This window comes from Nomascus leucogenys, chromosome 1a, assembly GCF_006542625.1.
Source record: "Nomascus leucogenys isolate Asia chromosome 1a, Asia_NLE_v1, whole genome shotgun sequence".
Taxonomy (NCBI): Eukaryota; Metazoa; Chordata; class Mammalia; order Primates; family Hylobatidae; genus Nomascus; species Nomascus leucogenys.
Genome location: NC_044381.1, coordinates 74682386 through 74710377, shown reverse-complemented (window position 1 = coordinate 74710377; position 27992 = coordinate 74682386). Strand labels below are relative to the sequence as shown.

The 27992-nt window shown below is 39.3% G+C and overlaps 1 protein-coding gene across 5 annotated transcripts in view; it reads left to right on the top strand.

Moving 5' to 3' along the window:
- SLC35F4 (solute carrier family 35 member F4) overlaps positions 1-27992 on the top strand; it is a 308265-nt gene that overhangs the window by 1386 nt on the left and 278887 nt on the right. The window lies entirely within an intron of this gene.

Below are 27992 nucleotides of genomic sequence, written 5' to 3'. Positions count from 1 at the left end.
TTTTTGCCGTTATTGTTGTCAGAAGCTTGGAAGCTCCTAGATGCATTTCTGATTCGTATTTTTCTATGACATTTGGGGTGCAATCAACATTACAGTTTCTGCGAAGCGTGGGACCCACAAAAATTCCGGCACAAAGACAAGAAAACACTATGTTTTTCATGTAACTTTCTCCCCTACCATGCTTCCTCTCTGTTGAATAATAATTCAAGAGCTTTGTTCCATGGGCTGTTCTCACACAGATATTTTCTAGTTCGATATTTCATTTGGTTTCAGGAAAGGCCTATTTGATTTGGATGGTTTCTCTCTAGCTGTTTTTAGCATTAGGGGCTTAAATTATTCATTTTCCATACAAAAGTAATTATATAGTGTTAGAATTTTCTGGAAAGAAAATAACACACTGTGGAATGCCCTTTGAAGTCTCTGTACTATACACTCAAAAACTTCTCCTTTTTTATTGGCAAAGGATTTCTTTTTTAACCCTGGAAACATAAGTAAAGGAACTAATATACCTTGTGGAAATTACTTGACTTTCACCTTTGAATATTTTAATTAGGAACCATGGAATTTTAGTGGCTTAGAGAATGTGGAAGCCGTGTGTGAAATTACAAGACTCAGGGTGGTTTATTATTGTAATTTTTATGACAATGGAACTTTGGCTAACAATGAACAACCCAAAAAGAATACTGAAAAAGTGACATTTTAGATAAGGACATGTTCATATTATATTTTTGTACTTGCTCAAATAGCTGCACATGCTTCATTTGCAATACAATAACAGGACAAAAAAAGGGAAGAGCACTGGCCAAGGCTATAACTGGAAGCCAAAAGTGATAAAGATTAACTTGACATGGTTATTTGTGATGGGCACTTACTTACCTAAGTTCCGACCATAGAGTTAAAAGAGTGAAGGCAGAGAATCTCACAAGAAGAGAGAATTAAGTGATAGTCAGATAAATCTCAGGATGCTCATGCTTTCGGAAGTAGAGAAAGATTGCTATTTTGCACAGTGAGAGATTGAGAGAGGAGAAAGCTGGAGGAGGGCCAGGGAACCGAGCACCATGAAATAATCCTGTCCTAATGCAGGCTTCGACTAGTAAACAAACACACTGAAGCAAACCAGTACAATATGGTCAATTGATTTGGCTGTTACGGGGAATGAGCAACAGCTTACGGGAAGTCTGGAAAAATATACTTAAGAAAAGGCTACAGTGATGAATACATAATATGTGAAAGCAAGGTGACTTTCTCATTTCCTGTCTGATCACATATGAAGGACAATCTCTAGATATCTACGCCATTTACCTTTTTGGAGATAGATGGGGACTTACCTCTAAGAAAATGCACTGAAGGGCCGGGCGCGGTGGCTCACGCTTGTAATCCCAGCACTTTGGGAGGCCGAGATGGGCGGATCACGAGGTCAGGAGATCGAGACCACGGTGAAACCCCGTCTCTACTAAAAAAAAAAAAAAATTAGCCAGGCGTGGTGGCCGGCGCCTGTAGTCCCAGCTACTCGGAGAGGCTGAGGCAGGAGAATGGCGTGAACGCGGGAGGCGGAGCTTGCAGTGAGCCGAGATTGCGCCACTGCACTCCAGCCTGGGCGACAGAGCGAGACTCTGTCTCAAAAAAAAAAAAAAAAAAGTGCACTGAAGATCAAGCCTTCTGTTAATGCATCCTGCTGTTTGCTTGTACCTTGTTCAGAAAAAGTTCTAGTAGTCAGGCTGATGCAAAAAAAGAAATATAATAGAATTCAGATAAATGAAGGTACTTTAATGGGCAATAGGGCATTTGTTTTATTTATCCTGTTCAATTAATGAACAGTTATTGAGTAAATATAAACAAGAAATCTGGATACAAAGATGATTAAAGGTGGGTGCAGTGGTTCATGTCTGTAAGCCTAGCACTTTGGGAGGCCAAGGCAGGAGGATTGCTTGAGGCCAGGAGTGCAAGACCAACTTGACCAGTGTAGTGAGACACTGTTTCTGTATTTATTTAAACATTTTTTTAAAAAAGATGATTAATGCATGGTGTGGTTACTTAGGTAGGGAATAGATTCATTCATTCAACAAGAGTTAACTGAGCACCTCCAATGTGTCAGGAGTACATCAATGAGCAAAACAGACAAAAGTATTTTCCTTTTAAGAACTTAAGTTCTAGTGGGAGGAAACGGGACAATAAAGAAATAAACAAGTACATAATTTATTTAGTATGTTTCAAGGTGATAAGTGCCTTGTGAAAAATTACAACAGGATAAAAAGGATAAAATATTCTGGGGGTAGAAATTGTCACAATTTTAAATAGGCTCATCAGGGAAGTCCTCATTGAGGAAGTAACAATTCAGCAAAGACCTGAAGGATATGAGGGAGTTAGCCATATGGACATCCAGAAGAAGACATTCTGGGCAGTGGGAATAGCTAGTGCAAAGCTCTGAGGTAGAGTGCAACTAGCATGCTGGAGAAACAGCAGGGAGGCCTGCATGGCTGAAGTGGAGTGAACAATTGGGAAAGTGGTTGAGATGAGGTCACTGAGGATCCAGGAATGCAGATAAAGGAGGGCCTTAGAGGTCATTGTCAATCCTTTGGCTTGTATTCTGAATGAAATGAGCATTTGACGAGTTTTGGGAGAAGAGTGATGTGACTTATCTTACACAAAGATCAGTCTCACTGCTGTACTGGGACAGGGTAAAAACACCTAATTAGTATGTTATTGTGATAACGTAGGTGAGACATCATGGTGGCTTGAACCGGAGTTGTAGCAGTAGAAGAAGAGAAAGGTGGTCAGAGTCTGCATATATTTGAAATTAGAGCCAATAGAGTACCCTGATAGATTGGATATGGTATCTGTAAGAAAGAGAGGAGTAAAAAATGGCTGCATCTTTTCTGGTTGACTAAGTTTGAGGTGCCATCGGCTGAAGTGTGGAAGGTTTCAAGGTAGAGAAACTTTGGAAAGGGGTGAGGGATGGATTGTCAGGGGATAAGGATAACATTTTAGAGATGCTAAATGTAATTGGAGATGTAGAGTAAGCTTAGAGTTCAGAGTAGATGTCTGATTGGAGATATAAATTAAGGATTTGCCAGTACTTGGGTGATATTTAAGGCCTAAGACTGGATGAGACCTCCAAGGAATGAATGCATATAGAGAAGAGAAGAGGCAGAAGGATTGAATTTTGAGACACTCTGACATTAAGAGGTTCAGGAAAAGAAGAAAACCATCAAAGGAGACCAAGAAGGAGCATCCAGGGAGATAGGAGGAAAACCAGGAACATGTGATATCCTGGAAGCCAGTAAATAAAAAGTTTGAAGGGGAAGAGATTAGCTGAGTCCAATGCTATTGAAAGGTCAAGTAAAATGAAGACCGATTGAATTTGACAATTGAAGGTCATGGGTGATCTTGACAAGAATGTTGACAAGAGCACATAAGGATAGATAAAATGGATTAGAATGTGTATAAGAGAGAAGTAGAGGCAAGAATTGGAAACTGTGAGTATAGATGACTGCAAGGATTTTTGTGCAAAGGGGAGCAGAAGAAATGGAGGAAGCAGGCTCAAGAAAGTTTTTCTATCTTTAAAGATTGGAGAAATAAGAGCAAGTTTGCATGCAAATGAGAATGATTCAATAGAGAAAGAAAAATTAATGAAGTTGGAGAGATAGTGTATGGAAACTAGTGCACAAGAGAAGGGACATTGCCTTAGATAGGAACATGGATATAGGGTAAGGTGTGTGGGGCCCGTTTGGGAAAGTGTATAACTGAGATGGTGGGAGTCTGTTGAGGTTCTCTTCTGGTTGCTGCAGTCTTCTCCAAGTAGGAAGAGAGATCACCAAATGAGAGTGAGGATGGTGGAGGACATGGTAGAGGCTGGAGGAAAGAGAAGGTGTGAATAGTTAAAACAAATAGGGAGAGTGAATGGACTGGCGAAGTGTGCTCAGGTTGTCTGGTAGCCTTAAGGGTCCATTTAAAGTTTTTGGTCACAAATTTAAAGTAAGACCAGCTAGTAGGTTGGCTCATTCATTAACACAGTAAAGGCATGGAACAAGTAAAGGTAAGGATATAACCAGAGTTACAGATTATCCAATGGGTATTAAAAAATAGGGACAACAGAGTTGTATACAAAAGAATTGTATTTTAAAATGATTGATCATGGAATTTAAGCCTGGTAAGCAGAGAAGAGGAAATCTAGATAGTTAGGGACAGGGAACAGATGGTAGGTTCCATGAATTAGAGATCTCAGTAGAATCAAAGACTAGTGGAAGTTAGCTGGAAAGGTAGGAGGTGGTGGGTTGTATGCTATAAGAAATTTAATTCATTTCCATAAGTCAAACGAAAGGATAAATTCATTCATGTTTTATTGTACTCCATTATTGATATTTTTGGGGTGAGTATTCTTTTTTGTGTGTTTGTATAGGGAAACAGTGTGTTGATGTATGGTTGAATTAAACCCTATTGGTTTGGAAATTGATTATATTCTTAAACCTGCCAGCAACTGGCTCTGAGACCTGGGACACCTCTCTGCGGACATCGGTTTTCTTGTCTGTGAAAAAGAGAGTTGAAATCACTGTTTTAGAACAGCCATGCAGTAGGTCAGCTTTGACAGCTTTCAAAACAGTCCCACCTTCCCTGGAAAGATATCAGTAAAAGAGTACATTTACTTCACCTCTCTTAACCCACCTTTGGTAAACAGTTGCCTCTCTTTGTTCTGTGCCTTTGCACCTGTTGGCCTTTTGTTTTTTCTATACCCCATTAGTGATCAGGTACTATGATGGTCGTGCATTGGGAGCTGCAATTTGCAGTAAATATTCTCTCTTTTACTTTGGTACCAGCTCTGGTATCACCCCCACTTCACAAAGAACTCTACCCGCTTCTGGCTCTCTTGGCTGTCTGGGTGCTTGGACGGCTGCTATGACTTAGCATTTCCCAAGGTTCTAGCTTCAGCTGTGTCCTCTCACTTTCTGCCTTCCCTGCGTGAGCTCACTTAATCCCACGGCATTACCATCTTTGGTGTGTCTGTACTTCTAGGCCCACTTTTTCTGAACCCACACCCATATTTCAAAATCCCTTCGAGCATTCTACCTGAATGTCCTCCAGGCATGTCACACATAAAACCAAAGTCATCATTCTGTGCTTAAAATGTGCCTTTTCCTTCTTATTATGCATTTCAGCTTCTAATGTCTATATCCAACCAATTGCCGAAGCCAGAAACTTCGAGTTATCCTCAACTGCTGCGCTTTCCCCTTGCCCTATAATCAGTTAATGAATCCTGTATGTTTTACCCCAGATATGTGCTTTCCAGTCCTGCGGTCACTGCCTTCTATCCATCACATCTTTTGCCCAGCCTCAAGTCCTTCCAATCCAGCATACACACCTTAAAAATATTTACTTCCCCACAGTGCAGATCTGTTCATCTCACACCACTGATCAAATACCTGAAGTAATTTTTCACTTTCTGTGGAATAAAGTCCAAATTACTTAGCATGCCACAGTCTGAACCCAGCTTATATTGTTCTATTTTAGCACATATTTCTCCCCGCTACACCACAATCCTCTAATTGCCTAAGTAATACATGCTTAATGCAGAAAATCTGGAAGGCAGAGAGCAAAGAGAGATTAAAACAAAATTACTCGTAATTCCACTACCAGAGGTGATTAGTGTTAACATTTTGGTATATATCCTTTCAGTCTTTTTTATGCCCATGGACACATGCAGGAGGCTTTTATTTTGTACTGAACATTTATCTCGTTGGTCTATATTGTTTGTAATAACTTAAATTTTAGTGGATGCATATAGTCTTCCATATATGCGAGCACTTTAATCTACTTCACCAATCACTAGTTGTTGAATTTTTAGTCCAACTTTTCCTTATTTCTCTTGCTCTCTCTCTCTTCCTCCCTCTCTCTCTCTTCCTCCCCCTAAGCCCCCTTTCTTTTTAAGAGATAGGGTCTTGCTCTGTCACCCAGGCTGGTAGTGCAGTGATGCAATTATAGCTTACTGCAGTCTCAAACTCCTGGGCCCAAGCCATCCTCCCACCTCAGCCGCCTGAGTAGGACTATAGGTGCGTACTATCACACTCAGCTAATTAATTAATTTTTTTTTTTTTTTTTTTTAGAGATCAGGTTTGAGACCAGGTTGCCCAGGCTGGTCTCAAACTCCTTCAAGTGATCCTCCCACTCCTCCCACCTCGGCCTCCCAAAGCACTGGGATTACAGGTGTGAGCTACTGCATTGGCCCAACTTTTCTTTTAGATCTTATATCCCATATGGTCTTCGCACACTCTGGTCATAGTCTCATCATGCAGCTCATTGTTTTTTTCTTTTTTTAATAGTAATTCTTTTTTTTTCTCTTTTTTAAAAAATATACTTTAAGTTCTAGGGTACATGTGCACAACGTGCAGGTTTGTTACATATGTATCCATGTGCCATGTTGGTGTGCTGCACCCATTAACTCATCACTTACCTTAGGTATATCTCTTAATGCTATCCCTCCCCCTCCCCCAACCCCACAACAGGCCCTGGTGTGTCATGTTCCCCTTCCTGTGTCCAAGTGTTCTCATTGTTCAATTCCCACCTATGAGTGAGAACATGCAGTGTTTGGTTTTTTGTCCTTGCGATAGTTTGCTGAGAATGATGGTTTCCAGCTTCATCCATGTCGCTACAAAGGACATGAACTCATCCTTTTTTATGGCTGCATAATATTCTATGATGTATATGTGCCACATTTTCTTAATCCAGTCTATCATTGTTGGACATTTGGGTTGGTTCCAAGTCTTTGCTATTGTGAATAGTGCCGCAATAAACATACGTGTGCATGTGTCTTTATAGCAGCATGATTTATAGTCCTTTGGGTATATACCCAGTAATGGGATGGCTGGGTCAAATGGTATTTCTAGTTCTAGATCCCTGAGGAATCGCCACACTGATTTCCACAATGGTTGAACTAGTTTACAGTCCCACCAACAGTATAAAAGTGTTCCTATTTCTCCACATCTTCTCCAGCACCTGTTGTTTCCTGACTTTTTAATGATGGCCATACTAACTGGTGTGAGATGGTATCTCACTGTGGTTTTGATCTGCATTTCTCTGATGGCCAGTGATGATGACAGCTCATTGTTTTAATGACATTATTGTGCTCATGCTCTTTTGCTTCTCAATGCTTTACTGCACTTTGGCCCCAGTGCTCCCTCTCTGTTTCCTTCATCACCCTGCAGAAAGCTCCTATTTATCTTTATAAGTGCCGTTTAAATGTGCTGTCCTCTGTAAAGCTTCCCAAATGCCCCAGGCTGGTTAATCCTCCCTCTGTGCTCCTGTAATGCTGTGCATTCACCTCTGCTCCAGCATTTAACACACTATTTTGGGCTTTTTGCTTTGCACAAAACTATCTCACCCATAGAGCTTGGGGAGAGCAGGGGATTTATCTTTATTTATTTTATCTTAGGCAAAGTGGTATATTTTGTTGCTCAATAAAGTTTATTGTGCTAATGAATGAAATATTTAGTTCCGTTTGAAGAAATTAGAGAGCTAATTATTTTCACACAGAAAAAGAAAGAGTACATGATGGTAGTAGTGATTAGAGAAAAAAAATTACCAGCAATGAATGAATCAAGTAGATGTACTTTAAAGAATGAGAATACACTAAATGGTGTTTTATGATCATTTTACCTGCCTGGTTGTAACTTCTGCATTTGTGCGTCCTTACTTCCTTCTTAAGATTTTCTGTGCTTCAATGGGGGAAAAGGCAATTTTTTTTTTTTTTTGAGATGAAGTCTTGCTGTGTTGCCCAGGCTGGAGTGCAATGGCATGATCTTGGCTCACTGCAACCTCCGCCTCCTGGGTTCAAGTGATTCTCCTGTCTCCACCTCCCGAGTAGCTGGGATTACAGGCATGCACCATCATGCCCAGCTAATTTTTTATATTTTTTAGTAGAGACAGGGTTTCACCATGTTGGCCAGGCTGGTCTCGAACTCCTGACCTCAGGTGATCCACCCACCCCGGCCTCCCAAAGTGCTGGGATTATAGGCGTGAGCCACTGTGCCCGGCCAAGGAAAAGGCAATTTTTTAAAAACACAGAGTAGAATAAAGTTACTGAATTACAAGAAAGAAAATGTGGTTTCTCCTCTTTCTTCTTTTGAAGTTGTTAGTATTGATCTTCCTGGTACAATATTAATACTGTATAACTCTTATACACTTTAACTGGAACAAGTTATGAAATTCTCTATTACTAGTGAAATAAATGCAATAAATAACTATCCTTGTTCATATTATGTTTATATCCTGAGAGTAAGATTTGTGCTTCTTTATGTATGAGACGAAGTGTTTTGTAAACAGTAACAAATAAGTACCATTAATATGTGGTTTTGAGAAGTATTTTGTAATATGGTTTTAAATTAGAACATATAAGGTCTATGTTGATACTAAATATCATTGTATATATTATTGATGTTAGATAGTGTGGTAGTTTTTACAGTGTTTATTCTGATGTGTATTTTGCATTTAAAATATAAATTTACATATAAACTGGATATTTGTAATGCAAAATACTACTTCCGCTAGCTAATACTTGGATTTAACATTAAATTTTAGATGTACTTTATTTTGAAAGCCTATCTAAGACCTGGTTTGTGGCTACAAGGTCTAATGCAAAGACCACAAACTTCGGCAACAGAAAGACCTAGGTCTATACTCCTGCTATGCTACTTGCTAGCCATGTTTTTAATATACTTTAAGTTCTGGGGTACGTGTGCAGAATGTGCAGTTTTGTTACATAGCTATACACGTCCCATGGTGGTTTGCTGCACCCATCAACCCCGTTACCTACATTAGGTATTTCTTCTAATGCTAGCTCCCCCACCCCCTGACATGCCCCCTGGGCATGGTGGTGCATGCCTGTAATCCCAGCTACTCAGGAGGTGGAGACAGGAGAATCACTTGAACCTGGGAGGTGGAGGTTACAGTGAGCCAAGCTCATGCCATTGCACTCCAGCCTGGGCAACATAGCAACCCCTGGTGGTGTGTGATGTTCCCTGCCCTGTGTCCATGTGTTCTCATTGTTCAGCTCTCACTTATGAGTGAGAACATGTGGTGTTTGTTTTTCTGTTCTTGTGATAGTTTGCTGAGAATGATAGTTTCCAGCTTCATCCATGTCCCTGCAAAGGCATGAACTCATCCTTTTTGATGGCTGCATAGTATTCCATGGTATATATGTGCCACATTTTCTTAATCCAGTCTATCATTGTTGGACATTTGGGTTGGTTCCAAGTCTTTGCTGATGTGAATAGTGCCGCAATAAACATGTGTGCATGAGTCTTTATAGTAGAATGACTTATAATCCTTTGGGTATATACCCAGTAATGGGATTGTTAGGTCAAATGGTATTTCTAGTTCTACATCCTTGAGGAATATCCACACTGTCTTCAACAATGGTTGAACTAATTTACACTCCCACCAACAGTGTAAAAGCATTCCTATTTCTCCACATCCTCTCCGGCATCTGTTGTTTCCTGACTTTTTAATGATTGCCATTCTAACTGGTGTGAGATGGTATCTCATTGTGGTTTTGATTTGCATTTCTCTAATGACCAGTGATGATGAGCATTTTTTCATGTTTGTTGGCTGCATAAATGTCTTCTTTTGAGAAGTATCTGTTCATATCTTTGCCCACTTTTTGATGGGGTTGTTTTTTTTCTTGTAAATTTGTTTAAGTTCTTTGTAGATTCTGGATATTAGCCCTTTGTCAGGTGGATAGATTGCAAAAATTTTCTCCCATTCTGTAGGTTGCCTGTTCACTCTGATGATAGTTTCTTTAACCTCCTCTCAGATCAACAGTTTTGTTCCTATAAAATGGGAATGATAATAGTTGCCTCACAGGTAGTTGGGAGGATTATGTAAGATAATGTTTATAGAGTGTCTGGAACAACATCCAGTTCAATGTATGGAAGCTGTTATAATTATGAGGAAATGAATAGAATCAGTTTTATGACTTCAAAGAACCATGCTCACTTTTTGCTTGTAAGTAAATGGCTTACCATTTATTTTTTGGTCATACCCGTAATTGTATTTTAAATTGCTGTTATTACAAATTATGCTACAGCAATTTAAACACAAGTATAAATTGTCCAAGTTCACAATGGTTTTTATTTTTGGTTGTTACTTTCTACTCTTTACCAATTTCTGGCTTGTCTGGTGCTAAACAGAAAGGGGCAGTTCCACCTGGATTGCCTCCTGGGATAGCTTATTTAAAATGGGCTGGAAGCCATCTGTGATGAGGTGATTCCAAATGGGCTGAACCAAAAGAGATGAGGCAAATCGACAGCCAGTGAGTGGCAGAATGGGTCTACATGTCTGCAGATGCATGCAGGTACTCAGGCTCCAAAGTAGGGTGAAGCTGGGAGAGAGGTAGCAGGGAAAGGTGGAATCTCAGCTGAAGGTGGATAGCTTGGGTAGGATGGGGTGAAGATGGGATAGTGAGGGCAAATAGGTGGGGAGGAAGTGAAGGCTGAGGGTTAATTCGGGAATAGTGCATTGGAAGTAGCATTGTTCCTTTCATACATGGAGTGTTAAAAGAGACGGTTCTTTTTTTAGCTATGTATGTAGCCACAAATGTAACAGACAGCCTATTTTATGTTCTTCTTTTAAAAATATATCATTATGTTACAAACATATTTACTTGTTTCTACATAGTCTTTGGAGTTACAGTTTTTTTTTTTTTAAATTGTAAAGCATTTAACTACTTCAAGACACAGAGAAATATAAAGAAAAAGGGAAATAATCTTGTTACCCTAACACAAGTACTGTGTTTTTGGTTAATTCCTTTCCAGTTTTTCTAAGGCATACAGGACTTCACTTCTTGATTTATTGAGAAATATAAACTGTAGTGTAGTTATAATACAATTTTGTGTCTTGCTTTTTTTCCCACCTAACATTTCAGGATAAGCATTTTTTCATTTATTTTTATTTATCTGCTTTGAGAGGCTGGAATTGGATTCTCCTTTCAAAGATCTTGGCTTAAAGAATTTGGCAAGCTGGTTGTATGCCTTTTGAGACTAAGTAAAATCGAAAGATGTGGAGTAGTAGTGATGGTTTGTTTGGTTTCTAGTCATAAGACTCCACTTGAACTAGCTTAAGCAAAATGGGAGCTATTGAAAAGACACTGGGGAGTCTCTCATGGGTTTGAAGGGGAGAGATAAGATGGTGTAGGCTGAAATCAGGTCCTGGAGGGCTGTGGGGAAAACAGGAAGCCTTCTTCCTCTGTCTTTCATCTCTTTTTCTGTGGCACATGCTCCCCATTCTTGTCTCTTGCTTCAGGCTGGCCTTCTCTATTTCCTTGTCCAAATGGTCGAAAATAGCTACTGCCAGCAGTTCCAGTGTGTACATGTCCTCTATTCAAGAGAGCAGACAGATTGAGTGAGAATCTCTTACTTCTAAATCCAGATTCCTGGGGAAAGAGACATTTTGGCCCAATTTATGTCACACGCACACTCTTGACCCTACTGATGGTGGTGGTTTGGAGCAGGGTCAAGTTTCCCAATCATGGCTGCCAGAGGCCCTCTCCTGTAACCCTACTGACTGTATGAGGGAAGAGATGATAGTTTAGAGCAACAGAGCAATTGTTTGGACATTTAACTTAATAGCTATTTGGCTCACAGAACACTGCATTTTTTATACCAAATTATAGGCTTCAATCAAGATTCCATCTTTTCTTTCTTCTGGCCCTGAGAGCCCTTAGAGTGAATCGAGATAATATTTAATGAACTTATAGATACTGTATAATCCTAGAAACAGAAAAAATTCAAGTGTCTAGAGTATAAGTCCTTGAGAATTCTGTTTAAGAGTGCCCATCTAGCACTGCAGACTACTTGTTAAGCTTCATTGAAGTGCCACTGGTTACATCAAGTTTGGAAGACATATTTCTTTTTCTAGGTCAGATAGGGCAAATACAACAGGTCTTCCAGATTCAATGTATGGTAATTGAGGATGACATTTAACATGGTATATTTAAACAGAGATTGAACATTACACTATCCTGCAGTCTGAGATTTGCTATATTTAGACCTAGGCTAATGCCAAGATGGCACTAGTGAGGTGTCAATAATGGTTTCATGGTACTGAAAACCAGACATAATAAGAATTCTTTATGCCTTGCGAAGCAGAGATTCCTAAGGGAATTAGAGCCTGCAGGTTTTTCCTGCTAATATCTTACTAAACTCCAAGTCATGTGCCTTTGGTATCTATTTTGAGTTTTTGTTGAAACCCATGTTCAGTTATAGGCATTCTAGAGGACAGATCCAAATCCAGTGAGTTGGAGGCTATTGAGGCACCAGCTTCCCTGCTGGAGTTATGGTGACAGGGTCTGAAGAAGCGGTACTGCATCTAAAGTGACATTATTATTCCCACAGACTTTTTAGAACAAAGGTGCTTAGAAGTTAAGAACTTTTTGAAAATTGCAAGTGCTTGAAGCTGGAGCTGCTTGTCTTGTTCCTTTCTAGTCCACATCTGTGTAGCAACCATGATGATCTTTCAGAAGCATTCATTGGATCATGCCATTCCTCTGGTTAAAGTCATTAGTGGCCTCCTATATTTCTTTGGAAAACTATAAAACTCTGAACGCAGCTTATAAGATCTTACAAGATCTGATTCTTTAGCTGCCACCACACTTTCATGACCTTATTATGTTTTGGTTTTACTGGTTCCTGTTCCAGGCTCTTTCATTCGTCTAAGACGATGAACAAGCTCTCCCCTCTTCCTGGTGGTGTGACCTGTCTGGGCCCTCAACATTCCTCAGGTCTCATATTAAGTGCCACCACCTCTGAGAGCCCTTTCCAGCTTTGCAGCTCTATCACCTCATGTACTTTTTCTTTACAGCGCTTACCACAAGTGGCTAATGCAATTTATGTTCACTTTTGTGACTGTTTAATGCTTTTCTGCCCATTAGATTCTTACGTCCCTAAGAGTAGGTAGGGATGGATCTATTTTGTTCAGCACCGTATGACCAGCACAACAAACAGTGCTTGGGCACTCCATAAATATTGGCTGGATGAGTGATTAAGCCTTGTTGAAAATGTCAAATAGACTTTTTTTCCAAGATAATATTTTTATTTGGAATATTTTTAAATTTTTGAGAAAAGTTGCAATGATGATACAGAGAGTTCCCATAACCCCTCACTCAGCTTCCTCACTCAGTTAACACTTTTCATTAGCATGGTACATTTGTCAAAAACGAAGAAACCAACAGTGGTGCATTATAATTAATTCAACCCTAGATTTTATTTGGATTTCACCAGTTTTTCAATTAAGGTTCTCATTCTGTTCTAAGACCCAATCCAGAGTACCAGATGGCATTTACTTGTCATGTCTCTCAGGTGGGCTTTTAATGCATTAAACTTGAAAAGTTCAATTTTATAGGAACTTCCTGGCACACATTTTAGGGCTTGGATCAGATTACATTTGAAAATTTAACTGCTAGTTTTCAAGATGACTAAGGATTAAATTGATGTTTGACTTGATGTCATAATTGCATACTAGTTTGGAGACTGTTTTACAGTGTATAACAGTGGTTTCTAGCATTTCTATGTTTAACATGTTGGAGATACAGAAATCTTTGAAAATCTGATCTATGAAGTACTCACCTATCCCCCAGATGCACATATACACCAAACATTTTCATGCAGTTTATTACATTGGAAATTTACTTCACAAGTACAGGCTATAAAATAATTCCACTGAGTTTTATCTATTTTTAAATTTCACAATAATGTATGCAAAATTTAATGGTAATATCTGGAAGATGGAAGTAATTTAAATTTGTTAAAATGTAAGTGAACTTTAATTTTATTCAAAAGTAAATTTTAGTGAGAAAACTCTTGTGGTTGAACTAATAAAAAGCTAAAATTTTGCAGTGGTCTTAGGCATGACAATGTGCAGCTCATCTTTGACATCCAGTTTACTTCAATGTGCTGGAAGTCTTAACACCTTCTAAAAGTGTTGACTCACAAGGATATGAGATAGCAAATGAAGTTAGAGATCTACTAGCTTTTTTGCAGGAAGAGGGTGGACATGTTTCAAGAAATGCCAGATTTCCTGATCCTAAAAGTTGAATTAATGTCATATCATTTCATTAGTATTCAAGTCAATGAGATCATCCTTGAGACAAGGCCTCAAAAACCATCCATGCAGTCTTTGTCTACAAGAAAAGAATGATGAATCCGTTTCAATGTTAAGGTCATCCAGGCAGAATTGTCCTTCAAACATATCCTGCAGTATATCTAGGTACCCTTGGATTGTTGATCTACAGAGAAGACATTTTATGACACATCGTCACTCTGGATCCTTAGTTTTCTGAGAAACTGTGTTTCCAAAAGAACTTGCAGTTTCCAGCTGCATTATAATGGTGACTGTAAAGCTGTAAATGAAAAAAAAGTATCATGTTATATCTATGAAGAAAAGCTATGAATGAGTTTCTCCTTACTGAATTGTTCTATGAATGGGCTTCCTTTTTTTCTCAAAAGTGATACAAATATCTTCCCAAATGCCATTTAAAGATTTCAATCATGGTTTCCAGAAGCAAAGCAGCTTCTAGGTAGTGAAGAAGAACTCCACATTTTCTTGATTAAAAACAAAGTTCTTGATAATTCTGACCCTGGCTCTGATGGAGTTGACTTTTACTTTGAAGACAGTAGAATAGGTTTCTTGTAGGATTACTGACAATATTTCAGGTACCACTACATGCTGATGTGTAAGGCAGCAAGTCATAATTAATTACTTTCATTTCCAAAGCAGCACAACCTACTTTTCTCCCCAAGTACAGTTTTGCTTGACATTGCAACTTTTCATGTGTCCTAAAAGGCTTACAGAATAGATTTTATTTTTCAATGACATTCATATGCACATACAGAAAGTCAGGAATTAGGAATATTGTGAGATATCCAGTTGTTTGCTGAGGGGAAATAGCACAGTGGCTGGTATCTTCAATATTTGCATCTAAATTATGGCAAATGGGCAGGTTTGGGGAGATAGTTTTATTTGATAAAGGCACTGCTTCCATCTTTATCCGTGGCTCCAGACTGCAAACCAGTGTATCCTTTACCAAGACGTACTGGTTTCCAAAGTTTCCCCAGGGGTGTGTGTGTGTGTATTCTTTTGCTTGACAGTCAGTTAGAATGTGATAGTCAGTTAGAAAGTAAAGAAACTTCTGCTTATATTGGCTTAAGCAATATGAATTTGAGAGGTATGGTTTCTGATGTAATGGCTGATGCTGTAATGAAGTACACAGGTTCTAACCTTTTCTCTCCTGTTTTCCATCCCTTTGTCTTTATGTTGTACTTTATTTTTAAACTCTTCTATTAAGTTTTTCACTTCAAGTTTTATTAAAGTTTTAATAACTTTTGTTTTCTGAATATTTCTCTTAAAAATATAGCATTTTATTCTTGTTTTATGGATAGAATTTCTTCTCTTATCTCCTTAAGGATATTAATACTATATTTTTAAAAGTTTTCTTCCCCTGAATTGTCTGTTTCCTCCAAGTTGTTTTAAAATTAAAAAAAAAAAAATTGTGGGCTGGGCTTGGTGGCTCATGCCTATAATCCCAGCACTTTGGGAGGCCGAGGCAGGTGGATCACCTGAGGTCAGGAGTATGAGACCAGCCTGGCCAACATGGCCCCATCTCTACTAAAAATACAAAAATTAGCCGGGCATGGTGGCGCATGCCTGTAATCCCAGCTACTAGGGGGGCTGAGGCAGGAGGATCACTTGAACCCGGGAGGCGGAGGTTGCAGTGAGCCAGGATCATGCCACTGCACACCAGCCTGGGCAACAACAAAAAAAAAATTGTTAAGTCAGTATTCTTGGATATGTTGTGATTCTTGCTTATGTGCTTATATTCTAGAGTGAAGGACTCAAAAACTGTTTATAATCTGTGAGAATGGCTGACATGGTCAAGAACTATGAAGGGTCTGGCATTATATACCACTTTCAAATTATCAAATTAGCATGCTACAGTTTCACAGATGCTGGCAAAAGACATGAGACTCTTGGGTCAGATTCAAAGGACTTTATTACTCACACTCCAGCAGGCAGCATGAATTTCATGTTTATGTTGGTTCCTCTTGCTCCCCAAGTTCCACGGGGACAATATGAAGTAACCGAGGTGGATCCTCAGTATGTGTAGTAGGTTTGTATGACAGTCGAGGAATCCTGAGCTTAGAAAATGCCAGTCATTTATACCCAATGTTTGCCCCAGAAAGAGATGTTAGCAAGCATCCTGTCTTCTGTTTTTGAGGGAAACTTTATTTCTACCCTTCAAACCTGTTGCTTATACAGTCTCTTGAAGAGAGTTCAGAACAAAAAGCTGTCGGTGCCTGCCCATGATATGTGGAAATGCAGGAAAGACTCATGGAGAATCATCTCCCAACCGAGCTTGTCTATTATGACTCTACTGTTAATCAGCTGGGCTTTTTCCTTGGGAACCTTCAATATTGTTTTCTTAAGATCTGCTCTCTTGGCTCATAGAAGGCTTTTTGAATCTCCTGGCTTACCACCAGCATTCTGACAGTCAAGTAGGAAAGAAGCCTGGGAGCCTCAGTGAGCAGTGTATACAGATTCACTCAATTTTTCCATGATTTTGGTATAGCACGCCAGTCTTCAACCATGCCTGGTGTCTCTGTAGAGTTTTGTTTGAGCGTCTTCGGAGAATAAACCTCTGCCCTTTGCCAGGGTGAAGGGAGGTATAGTCAAATGCTGACTGAGGGTGGGGATTAAGAGGCCATAATGTTCCCTAAACAGGCTTAAGCAAGACTGCTTATTTTAGCCTTATTTATAGTAGTAACTGGTGCCACAATTTCCAGGCTTTGAGAAATTCTGCGTGGTAAATTAAACTAATTTCTATTTTCTCTACCCTCAATTTAGGTTTCAGTTTTCTCAGGCCTGACAAGTCATTTACTACTTTCTGGCTCCTAAAATTTTATAATTATCTTCTTTCCTGATTCTTCCATTTTTAAGGATTTATGCCTTTAAAACATATTCATTGTTATTTTAGTGAAACTTCCTGAATGAGCAAATACAGATGTTTGTATTCAATCTGTCATCTTTCAGATAGACTCATTGCACTTTCTGTTTTTATTATTCAGTATCTTCCAACTTTTACTACATTTACTGTAAACTAAGATAAATGGCATATTCATAGTGGCAAAGTACATTATTTTTATTTTCTCTCAGTGGGAAGCTACTTTAGATGTCACAACATGGGGGAAAATAATATTGTGCATTATCTGTTTCTTGATCTGACTGTTGGTTACATTAATATGTTTATGAAAATGTCATCAAGCTGTACACATAAGGTTTATGCACTTTTCTGTATGTGTGTTATATTGTAATAAAACATTTACACTAAAAATTATACCTCACATGACCTTATATCATAGGATATTGTGGTATCCTGGCCCATTTTACCTTTGTTTATAATGAAATGCTGAATTATAACTTAATTTGAAGTAAGAAAATATTTTTCAAATTTTCAAAGTAACAGAAGATAAGGAATTACTTTTGTGTGTGTTTCCAGTTTACTAGCCCCTAAATGCCCTCTCTTATCCCTTACCAGTATAAGAAAAGTTGTTCTCAAGTTGCTGCATATTAGAAACATCTGGGAATGAAAAAAAATCCCAAGGCACAGCTTGCCTTCCATACTAGTTAAAACAGACTACTGGGACTGAAAGCCAGGCATCAGTACTTTCTAAAGCTCCCAGGAGATCCCAAAGAGCAGCCAAAACTATGAACAAGGGTCTAGGGCAGCATGTCTCAAACTATCTGGTTCTTTACCTAGCCAGTTTATGTTTTTACATTTCCAAAACTCTGGCAAAATTAACAAAAATGAAATAGTAGAAAACATAATTATGCACTGAAATAGTAGTGTCAACTTGCTATAAATATTTCTCAGTGATTACTCTCAATTTCTATATTTGTCATGGACTGGTAACAGTTCATAGCCAGGACTATCTGCAGAGTGCACTTTGAGTAGCACTGGCTGTGGATAATCTGTCCCTTTCCTAGAACAAGCTGGGTATCCATATACTCCCTTCTCTGTTGCAAGAGTCTGTTAGGAGATTGAGGAGGGTTTAGGCTGGGGCCTATGGTATGTACTGTTACTAATTCTCTGAAACCCCCCGACACATTTAATCTCACTCTGATGCATTTCTGAGCTCTCAAAGCATGGGATAACATCACTGTTAATAACTCATGAGTTTATTTTAGATTTTCCAAGTTTTGTTTCCCATCAGCCATATTAATTCAAGAAAAATTCTTGGCTACTAAAATCTTGGCATGTGATCTCATGTATCTTATTAGTGGATATGAACTTTAAGTTGTGTATACAAGTGAATTTTAGGGAAAAATTCACTAAAGACTCTCAGGAACAAAAATTGATTTTGTTTTCAATGATTTTGCACTATATGCTAAAATGCAATGAAAATTGTCCTGTGACTTGGGCTAGAATCTTGGAAAAACAACTGTTATTTCATTGAGGGGCCTATGGAGGCTGCCTGGTTTGTTTGTTTGTTTGTTTCAGGACTGAATAATCTGCTAACCAAACACACTTGGCCCAATATTCAGGCAACATGGAAATTTATCCTTGTGGAAGGAATCCCACTGAGTTTATGACTCATGGAATGGAAAAAGAGGTTTGGAATTGGCAGGATCTTCATCCTAGGGGGAAATTCTGAATGGTTTGGATGAGTGTTCTGATTTGATCATGTTACTCCCTTCTTTTGGGGGCCTTATTTTGATGATGATGCAGTTGAATTTTAGTTGAGGCAGATTATCTGATTACCTTGGTCTAAGACATCTCTTGGTGTTTTTTTCCCTTCCTTTCTTACCTGTTTCAGAGGAGATGACATACTTATGCTTATTAGAGAATAAAAGGCCATTCCAGATGTTAATTCCCTCTCAGTGCCTTGTGCAGTATTTAATAAAGCTGTCTTCAATGGCCTTATTACTCATCTTGACTTCTGTTGCATTTTGATTATATTTGCTGGGAGTGTAGAATTTCATGGTGGCTCTCCTAGTGTGTAGGGCTGTCTTCCAGGAAAGAAGTGAGAAGAGAAGGGGATATGACCTTTAACTTTGGACTTAGGTACCTCTCTCAATCCAGTTTGATTGCTTGATAAAGGATGGAAAATGGTGGCAAAGCATATAACATACTTGGAGTTTAGTTCTATCTTTTTAAAAAATATTTACACTTGATGTAAAGATCATGCATGTAAAACCCCAGCACACACAGCTTCTGATATATAAAAGCTTATTAGGGAAGAAAATCAGGAAAGAGAATCTAAGCTTATGCTAAAACTTAACAGAGTTAACTTTTCTGTGGCTTTCAATAGAAAATTATACCCAAATAGGCACCGTATACAGTCATAGTGGGATTGTAACCAATGTAAGCCTGAATTGTTTGCAGAGTAATGTTTGAGGCTTGAATAATAAACCATAGCACACAAAGGATTTGGGATGTAAATTCTGAAGAATGCTACAGACTCTGTCTGACAGTTGTATGCATTTTACACTTGACAAAGCAATAGCATATATGATTTCATTATAACTCACAGCCACTCTGGGTAGTGGGTGTTATCACCATGTTACAGATGAAAAAATTGAGGCTCAGAGAGGTTACCTTGCCCAAGGGCATAGCTACCAGGTGTCAGGGCAAGGATTTGACCCCAGGACTGTCTACTGCCCAAATCCATACTCCACTAGAGAGAGTAACAAGCAGTCAAAATTATAAAATTTCAGATCCTCCCATGGCTCAGTTATTTTTCCTCCTCCTGAAGTTCTAGAGGATGGTAATAAACTTTCACTTTGCTTTTAGCAGGGTGCCCTTAACTTGCAATGTGCAGATCCGATAAAGGGCTTACTTCCTTCTCCCTGAAAGACTGAATTTTACTTCAACCAGATGCTGTGTCTGAAGGCTCTTTTTAGAAAGAAGAAGAGAGATTGAACAAGATGGCCTTAAGATTTTGTATGTGCGTGGGGGGTGGGGGAAGGGGCAGAGACAGAGAGAGATAGATGGAGGAGAGAGACAGAGAGACCCCTCTACTAGTAACAAGGCCAGTTGGTGTCTGGAATCTTACAGTTTTCTAGGGACAGAGGGCGGAGGGCAGTGAAGAGTCAGGACAAGGGGATGCCCGCCCCTGATCCCAAGTTGACTCCTTCGAGGTACCTGGGTATCTTGAGGGGCTATTCTTCTGGTCAGACAGAGGAAATCTTGCTTCTAAAAGGCACCTTTTCCTGTTTAGAAGAATTCTCTATTTCCTTCATCTAGAAGTTAAAAAGAAATAAGCTTATTTGGGGACAGAAAGAAAGCAAGTTGTCTACTCCTGTGGCCAAGTAGAAATGCCTGTAATTTTGTTACGTGTGCCTGACACAGTATAGAAGAACAATATTGGTGGAATTATGATCATACATCAGTCTTACTGTCAGTGCTTCTTTTAATATTTAATGAAATTTCTCTAACTATGATTTAAATCATTGGAATGCTGACCCTGGTGTTGCTGATGTTCTCTTCAAAAACAGAAGTCCAGCATTGCTTCAACATCGACCCCATTGGTCTTACAGTCTTGCCCCGTGTTATTCACACCACTACAAGCCTTGATTAAGACCTCTATCACATGGAAATGCAAGTGTGATTGCAGTGATGCTTCATTCCAGATGGGGTTTGAGCATCCTTGGCTTCACTCCCATGCTTGTTTCTGACATTTCTGGATATTTCTGACATTAGCTGGGCCTTTCCAAATTCCTCAGATGTGGCATTAATAAGATCAGTAGGTTTTTCAAAATGTTAAATCTCTTGTATTTATGCTTACTGGGTAGGTAACCATTTACCTTTCAAGGTAATTTTTTCCTACGATTCCTATCTTCAATAAAAATTGAACATAAATTGCTTGGGGGAGTACAAGGGAAACAAGAGTGGTCATGAGTCTGATATTTGCTGTGCTGAGTACATGTTCATGTAGCAAAGCTCAGTAAAGAGCTTTTAAAAAGCTCCACAGATGACTCTCTCTCTACATATTTTTGATTCTGGCTACTTGATGGAAATTAAAAACAAAAACTGAATTTAAGAGAAGATATCAGGGGGTTATAATGTCCTGCAGAGATATTAAAATTGTTTGGGGATTTTGAGTATGCTACAGGAACATCATATTACTTTGAAAATATGATGAATAGAAGTACAGTTTCAGTTTAAATTATTTTATTATAAAATTAAGATAAATGTTCTGAAAACATTAAGAAGAAGTCCAAATGGGGATAAGCCATGCTTCAAAACCCTTCTTCTCCAGTCTTTTAGAATTTTCTCTTGGTTGCCCTGGAAACCAAGAGAAAGTTGGTGGTAGTTTAGGTGAGATTATCTTTTTGTTCCTCACAATACCCAGACACTCCCAACTTGTCAAGCTGAGTTAGGGGAGAGGAGCTCTGGCCCTGCCCTTTGGGTGCTTCACCAAGTAGAAATGAAAGACTCCCTTCTCAGCACTCTTAGGACTAAAACTTTCCTCCACCAGCCCAAACAGAATTGCCATCAAGATCACCTCATTCCTCATTACCCCCAAAGCCTGCCCATGGGGGAGTGGCTCTGGAATGACAATATTCAGTCAGGATCCTGGCGGGAAACAGATACAAACTCAAACAGGGCAATTAGAGGAAGGACAGTGTATTAGTCAGGGTTCTCTAGAGGGACAGAACTAATAGGATAGATGTATATATGAAAGGGAGTTTATTAAGGAGTATTGACTCACATGATCACAGGGTGAAGTCCCATAGTAGGCCATCTGCAAGCTGAGGAGCAAGGAAGCCAGACTGAGTCCCCAAACCTCAAAAGTAGGGAAACCGACAATGCCTTCAGTCTATGGCTAAAGGTTCGATAGCCCCTGGCAAATCACTGGTGTAAGTCCAAGAGTCCAAAAGCCGAAGAACTGGGAGTCTGATGTTCGAGGGCAGGAAGCATCCAGCATGGGAGGAAGATGAAGGCTGGAAGACTCAGCAAGTCTGCTCTTTCTGCCTTCTTCTGCCTGCTTTATTCCAGCCATGCTGGCAGCTGATCAGATGGTGCCCACCAGATTGAGGATGGGTCTGTCTCTCCCAGCCCAATGACTCAAATGTTAATCACCTTTGGCAACACCCTCACAGACACACCCAGGAACAATACTTTGCATCCTTCAATCCATTTAAATTGACACTCAATATTAACCATCACAGGTGGGCAGGGTGTAGGGAAGTCCAAAGAATTCCAAGCCTTTGAGCTGGTAGTAGCCGGCTGTGAGAGTGCAAGGGAAGAGAGTGATTCCCAAAACATGGAGAGAGCGGTGGTTGTGTGGTGAGGGCAGCCTGACAGCATCTGTGTTAAGCAGTGGATGTCTGCAGTTTGCTATCATCTTTGAGGGGTGTAAATATCACCACAGCATTCTCCTCTCTCCCTCCCATGTCCGGTGGGTGGCCAAACATCATGGAAATCAAAGAGCAAGGCATCCCATCATTGAAGACCCCATAGCTTAGCTTCTAGGGCACAGAGTAGGATGGAGAAGGTTGGGGAGTGGATCTGGAGAGGCAAACAGAATATCTCCAGCACTCCAGCAAGAGGGTATCTCTTTTTAAGTTTAGCTGGCTTGACTCTCTGCCCCATTTCAGAGTGCCCTTCCATGGGAGAAATAACTAATTTCCTCATGTAACTCACTTAACTGCTATGAACTGATATATGATGGGAACTGAAAATGTGAAGGAAAAAATATTTTGTGAGTTTTTTCTATTAGCCTAGATGAACCATCAGCCATGTTGCTTGTTTACTATTTATTACTTTTTAAAAACTTGGGTTTTTTAAATCCTTTCCCACACTGTCAGCATCAACTGAATATAGCCCAGCATTTCTGTTATAGAGAGAAGGATGAGAAAACAATTAGGTATATAGAATTACCTATTGTGAAGAATTTGCTTTAATCAGAAAAGGGATCATTATACTGCAAGCATCAGATGTGACACAGTGATAACTTCGTGTTCCAACAATTTCCATTGTTTAATTTCCAAATATCACAATGTCTGACATTCAGCAGATAAAAAATTTTAAGTATTTAGCTAAGCTTTTATTCTAGCTTTCCATTTTTTTTTGTTTGGGTAGAGTCATATAGCAGGTTTTTAGGATCATGGGTGATATCTTGCGCAACGTGTTTACTCCTTGTAATGATCTACGTGGCTTGTAGTTTCTGTAGATTTATAATCTCTACTGCCGAACTTAAGCATTTGACCTTCACCTGTAGATCTGCATTTCACCATAGTCCCTGGCACCAGTTCTCTACCTTTAGGGCACTGGAATTTGGTGAAACTGAGGAGCAGTAGGCCAGTGGATCCCAGATTCAGTACCCTGCTAGCCCGTCAAAGGTCTGGTTCTAATCGTGTGCCTATTCCAAGTACAGAGTTGTCTTTGTTTCCATTTAACCAAATTCTTTCTGTATTCTACTGTCAGTGAGTAGTTTGGGTTTTCTAAGAAAAAGTTGGATTTCCACTTAACTCACTGCCACAATCCCTATCTTAGTTTTCTGGTTCATACCTCCGGGACTGGTGCTTTGCCTTAATGTCCAACCTATGTCTTCTTAGGGACTAGAGATCTGCCGATGAATCCAAACCCCTTTCGCCCGGTCCCTACTACCTACTATGAGATTTTCTAGATCACAACCTGCTCACCCTCTGGGCTCTTCCCCCATCACCTGGGGCTCAAAGTTCCCTTGATCTCCTGCTTAGCCCTATGTTCCAATTGGTGTCCAGGTATTAGCCATACCCTCTACAGCTAGGCATTCACTGTGTACATGTTGCTGATCATTGATAATATGGCTTTCTACTTATTCTCCATTGCAAAATATAGTCATAAACAAGATTGCTAGACTGTAGATGAGCTCCATGGGAATAAGGGGCTTGCTACTATCAGTGTCTGAGTCAGCCCTCATTTTAAAAAATTAAATGAAAAAGGAATAAATAAAATAGTGCATCAGATGAGAGATTCTTAATCTAAGAATATGTCCATAAATTGATGTGCGCTTTTCTGAGGTGCTTCATAAGGTTCTTTAGATTTTCAGTGGTACTCATGGACTTCAAAACATTAATAACCATGGCTTAAAATGTATAGGTAAGAAAGGAATATGTGATTTGCTCTTTTAAAAGCATTCATTATTTGGGGGAGATATTTGGGTGTTACATAGCAGTGTATTGAGAAATATTGATACCAAAAATTAAGGTGGTCTTAATACCAAATAATTGAAGGTGGTCTTCAATCATGAGTGGTAAGGCTTCTGTTTTGAAATTAATAATGAGGTGGTCTGATGGTTAACTGTTAGCTCTTTAAAATGAGTGAGGATAAGAGGTACTCAGATTTTGGGAGCCTAGACCCATGGGAATCAATGTCAAAGCCCGTTTCCTAGAAGTCTCATTTAACTGTTTCCACAAATATAGCTTGTACTTTTTTCCTTCTCCAGAAAACCTAATTTTCTGATAGTGAAATCTTTATCTTATTAAGTTGCTGGGTAACAAAGCTTGTTGTTTATTCTATTTTCAGCTACTTGGTATAGTCTCTATGACAAATTTAATCTATTGGAGCTCAAGTAAATATGCCATTACTTTAAAGTCCGTGAGTATTAGTTTATGCTATTTGTGACTGAGGGCACAATGCCTGGCATTAGGTGGCACTCAATCAAATATTCAGAGGATTAATGGCTATCTTTTGTTTTGGGTGGCAGTGTAGTGAAGTGGCTGTGAAAAGCATTTATTTTGAATCAATGTACTCTTGAGTTTGAATTCCAGCTCTTCTATCTAGCTTTATGACTTTGGAAATATGAATATTAAAAGTTCTCTCCTCCTTGGATTTTGCGAAAATTAAAACAGAAAATATGTGTAAAAAACATTAAGCACAGTGCCTGGGGACAGAGTAGGCACTCAATAAAAAGTATGAATGTTATTATTATTAGTGTCATTATTAGATCACTCATCTGGATTGCTTGTAGAAGACTAGAATGAAGTGTGCATGTTTTGTTTAGGTCTTAGGTAAGAAGTCTGGGGTGTGTTTTGGACATGCTGTAGAGTGTTGATCAAGTTCTTAACTCTGGCTGTGCATCAGGATCTCCTGTGAAATATTTAAAAAATACAGATGCCTGGGCTCCAATTCAGGTTGCTGGAGCTGTGTTCTGAGCATGTACATTTTTTTCTGCAACTTTTTTGTTTTAAAGTTCAGGGTTACATGTGCAGGATGTGCAGGTTTGTTACATAGGTAAACATGTGCCATGGTGGTTTGCTGCACAGATCAACCCATCACCTAGGTATTAAGCCCAGCCTCCATTAGCTATTCTTTCTGATGCTCTCCCTCTCTCCCCGCCTCCCTGAAAAGGCCCCAGTGTGTGTTTTTCCTCCCCCGACGCTGCCGCACCTTATGTGTCCTTATGTTCTCATCATTCAGCTCCTACTTACAAACGAGAACATTCAGTGTTTGGTTTTCTGTTCCTGTGTTAGTTTGCTGAGGATAACAGCTTCCAGCTCCATCTGTGTCTCTGCAAAGGTCATGATCTCATTTCTTTTTACAGCTGCATAGTATTCCATAGTGTATATATGTGTGTACATTTTTAAAAAGCTCCACAGGTGATTCTGATGCAGGCTGGGTCAAGAATCACTGCCATCAATATTACATAAAGAGCAACCGAAGGATATGAAGTGAAGAGGGAGTGGAGTTTTCTAATATTTGACCTATCTTGGTGCTGAACAGGAACAGAGAAATATTGGTGAATAATGAACCTGAGCTTTGGAATCCAGAGTTTGAATTCAGTTAATTCACTTTCTAACTCTGTGGATACTAGATTTTAAGCCCCAGAGGTCAGGGGCCACATCTGTCTTTTGCATCTAGATATCCCTAGACTGACATTAAATGACAACCTCCTTAAGCCCCCTGTGTCCTTATCTGAGAATTAATTTAGATGACATATGGGTACTGGTATGGCAATATGAGCTCAACAAGTGGTTATTGGTTTTTGTGTATGTACATATGACATCCTCAGATATGGTCCCTACCTATTTTTTATTCATGCCATTCTCATGTGAATTCTCTATTCCAGCCATATGGACTGATTTACTAATCTTCGAAATAATCCTGTATTTTCCTGCCTTTTGCTTTACAAATATTCTTTATCTCTCTCTATACACCTATAATCTCCCTGGCCCACAGTGTAAAGTGATCATTCTTAAAAAGAAAAAAGTTCTTATAGTTGCATTTATGTTGATACTTGGTCATGGGCTGTTTGGCACTTGATCATATGCTACTTGTATCTTTTTTCCTATTTTGAGACTGAACTGTCATGTCATTTGTTGTTGTTGAGCTTTCCTTGCTTTTATATATATAGCTCCTCAGCTAGACTGTATGTAAACAAACATTGGACCTCAAAGGCAGAGACAGTACTAAATTATATTTCATGTAGCAAAGCTCAGTAAAGATGTGTTGATTTGGGAAAAAATGATTTGACTCTCTATATTTTTTTGACTCCTTCTTTTTCCTTCACAGGTTTTTGATCACAAAGTCTTTGTTGAAACTCAGACATACGTATTGCTGGCCCCTGACTAGAAGATAGTTTGAGCACATAGAATGTTTAGGGAACAAGCTATGATTTGGGAATTCTTAGGTTTTGAGAAGTAGGATATACTCTCCTTCTTTCCTGTTTGCCTTCTTGGGGATCTCCCATTTGCTCTTGAAGCCTCACCTCTGTTCTCCTCACTTTTCCAGAACCTGCCCAGGAAGAGTGGGTTCTTTTTCCACCTGAGCTCATAGAACCTTTATTATGAAACAGTGCTTTGTATCTCTTTGTTTACTCATTTATTTCTCCACTGGCCTCTGTGTTGCTAAGGACATTGATTTTGTCTTCGTCAACTTAGTATCACTGGCATTAAACATAGTACTTTACCTATAGGAAGAACTGATTAACCACTGAATCAGTGTAAAAACACGGGACTCATATTCGAGTTGCAGATACAAGATATGGCAAAAAGATGGTAACCATAAAACAGAAAAGCATGTCAAAAATGTAGTGTTTTCTCTGTATGAAAGGGGAGCCATGGAAGATATTTGAATGTATGTGTATTGGGGAAGGGGAGGTGAGCAATATTCCGAAAAATGTCTTATTTTGGCATTTCTTGAAGAATTGGTAATTTATTCACAGAAAAGAGTGCTTATGAGGAAGGAGGCTCTGGAACCTGGCACAAAAGCCCCTTTCTAGGGAAGATTGGCTTTGGAGAAGTGGGGGGTATCTTGGGTGACAGTGATGGTTCAAGAAATGATGGTATGATATGTGAGGGTCATCAAGATGTGACATCAATCACCTCATTGATAGCAAGGTTCTATTCAGCTGGGTTGGCTAGGTTTAGTACCCTTCCTCTCCTATACACACGTGTGGTCCTTATCCCAGAAGCTGTGAGATTGGTCAAAGCAAGTGGTCTTTCCAATTGGAGGAGGTCTACCCTTGGTCAAAGGCATGCGAGTCTGGATGCTCCCCTGTTGGAGCACTAAGAGAACTACCGTATTTGAGCCAAACAAACTTTCAGGAAATTTGAAAGTGGCTCAGTAAGTTGTGGGACATAGTAAGAGGCTGTCCATTTCTCCATCATACCTCCCTTCTGTTCTTTCTGATGCTAGAACAATTCTTCGCAATTAGGAATTCCATCAAGCCCTAAATTCTTAGCTGATTCCCTGTAACAGTGTCTCTTGAAGTGTGGGACAGATATTCCCAGTTAAATGCAAGAAGATTTAGGTGGTACTCAGACATGGTGTTAAATAATTTTAAATTACACAGTGAGAAATTTATTTCATTTTAAGTTTCCTTTCAATCCTTCTCCTTTTGACAATGAGGATGTATAAGTGGAAGACCAGTGTAACATTTTCTAATCTCAATTTTTAATAAGGAGAAAAGCCTTCAAGCTAAGTGTTCCAATTACAAGCATATCATGCCGTAATGTTAATAACA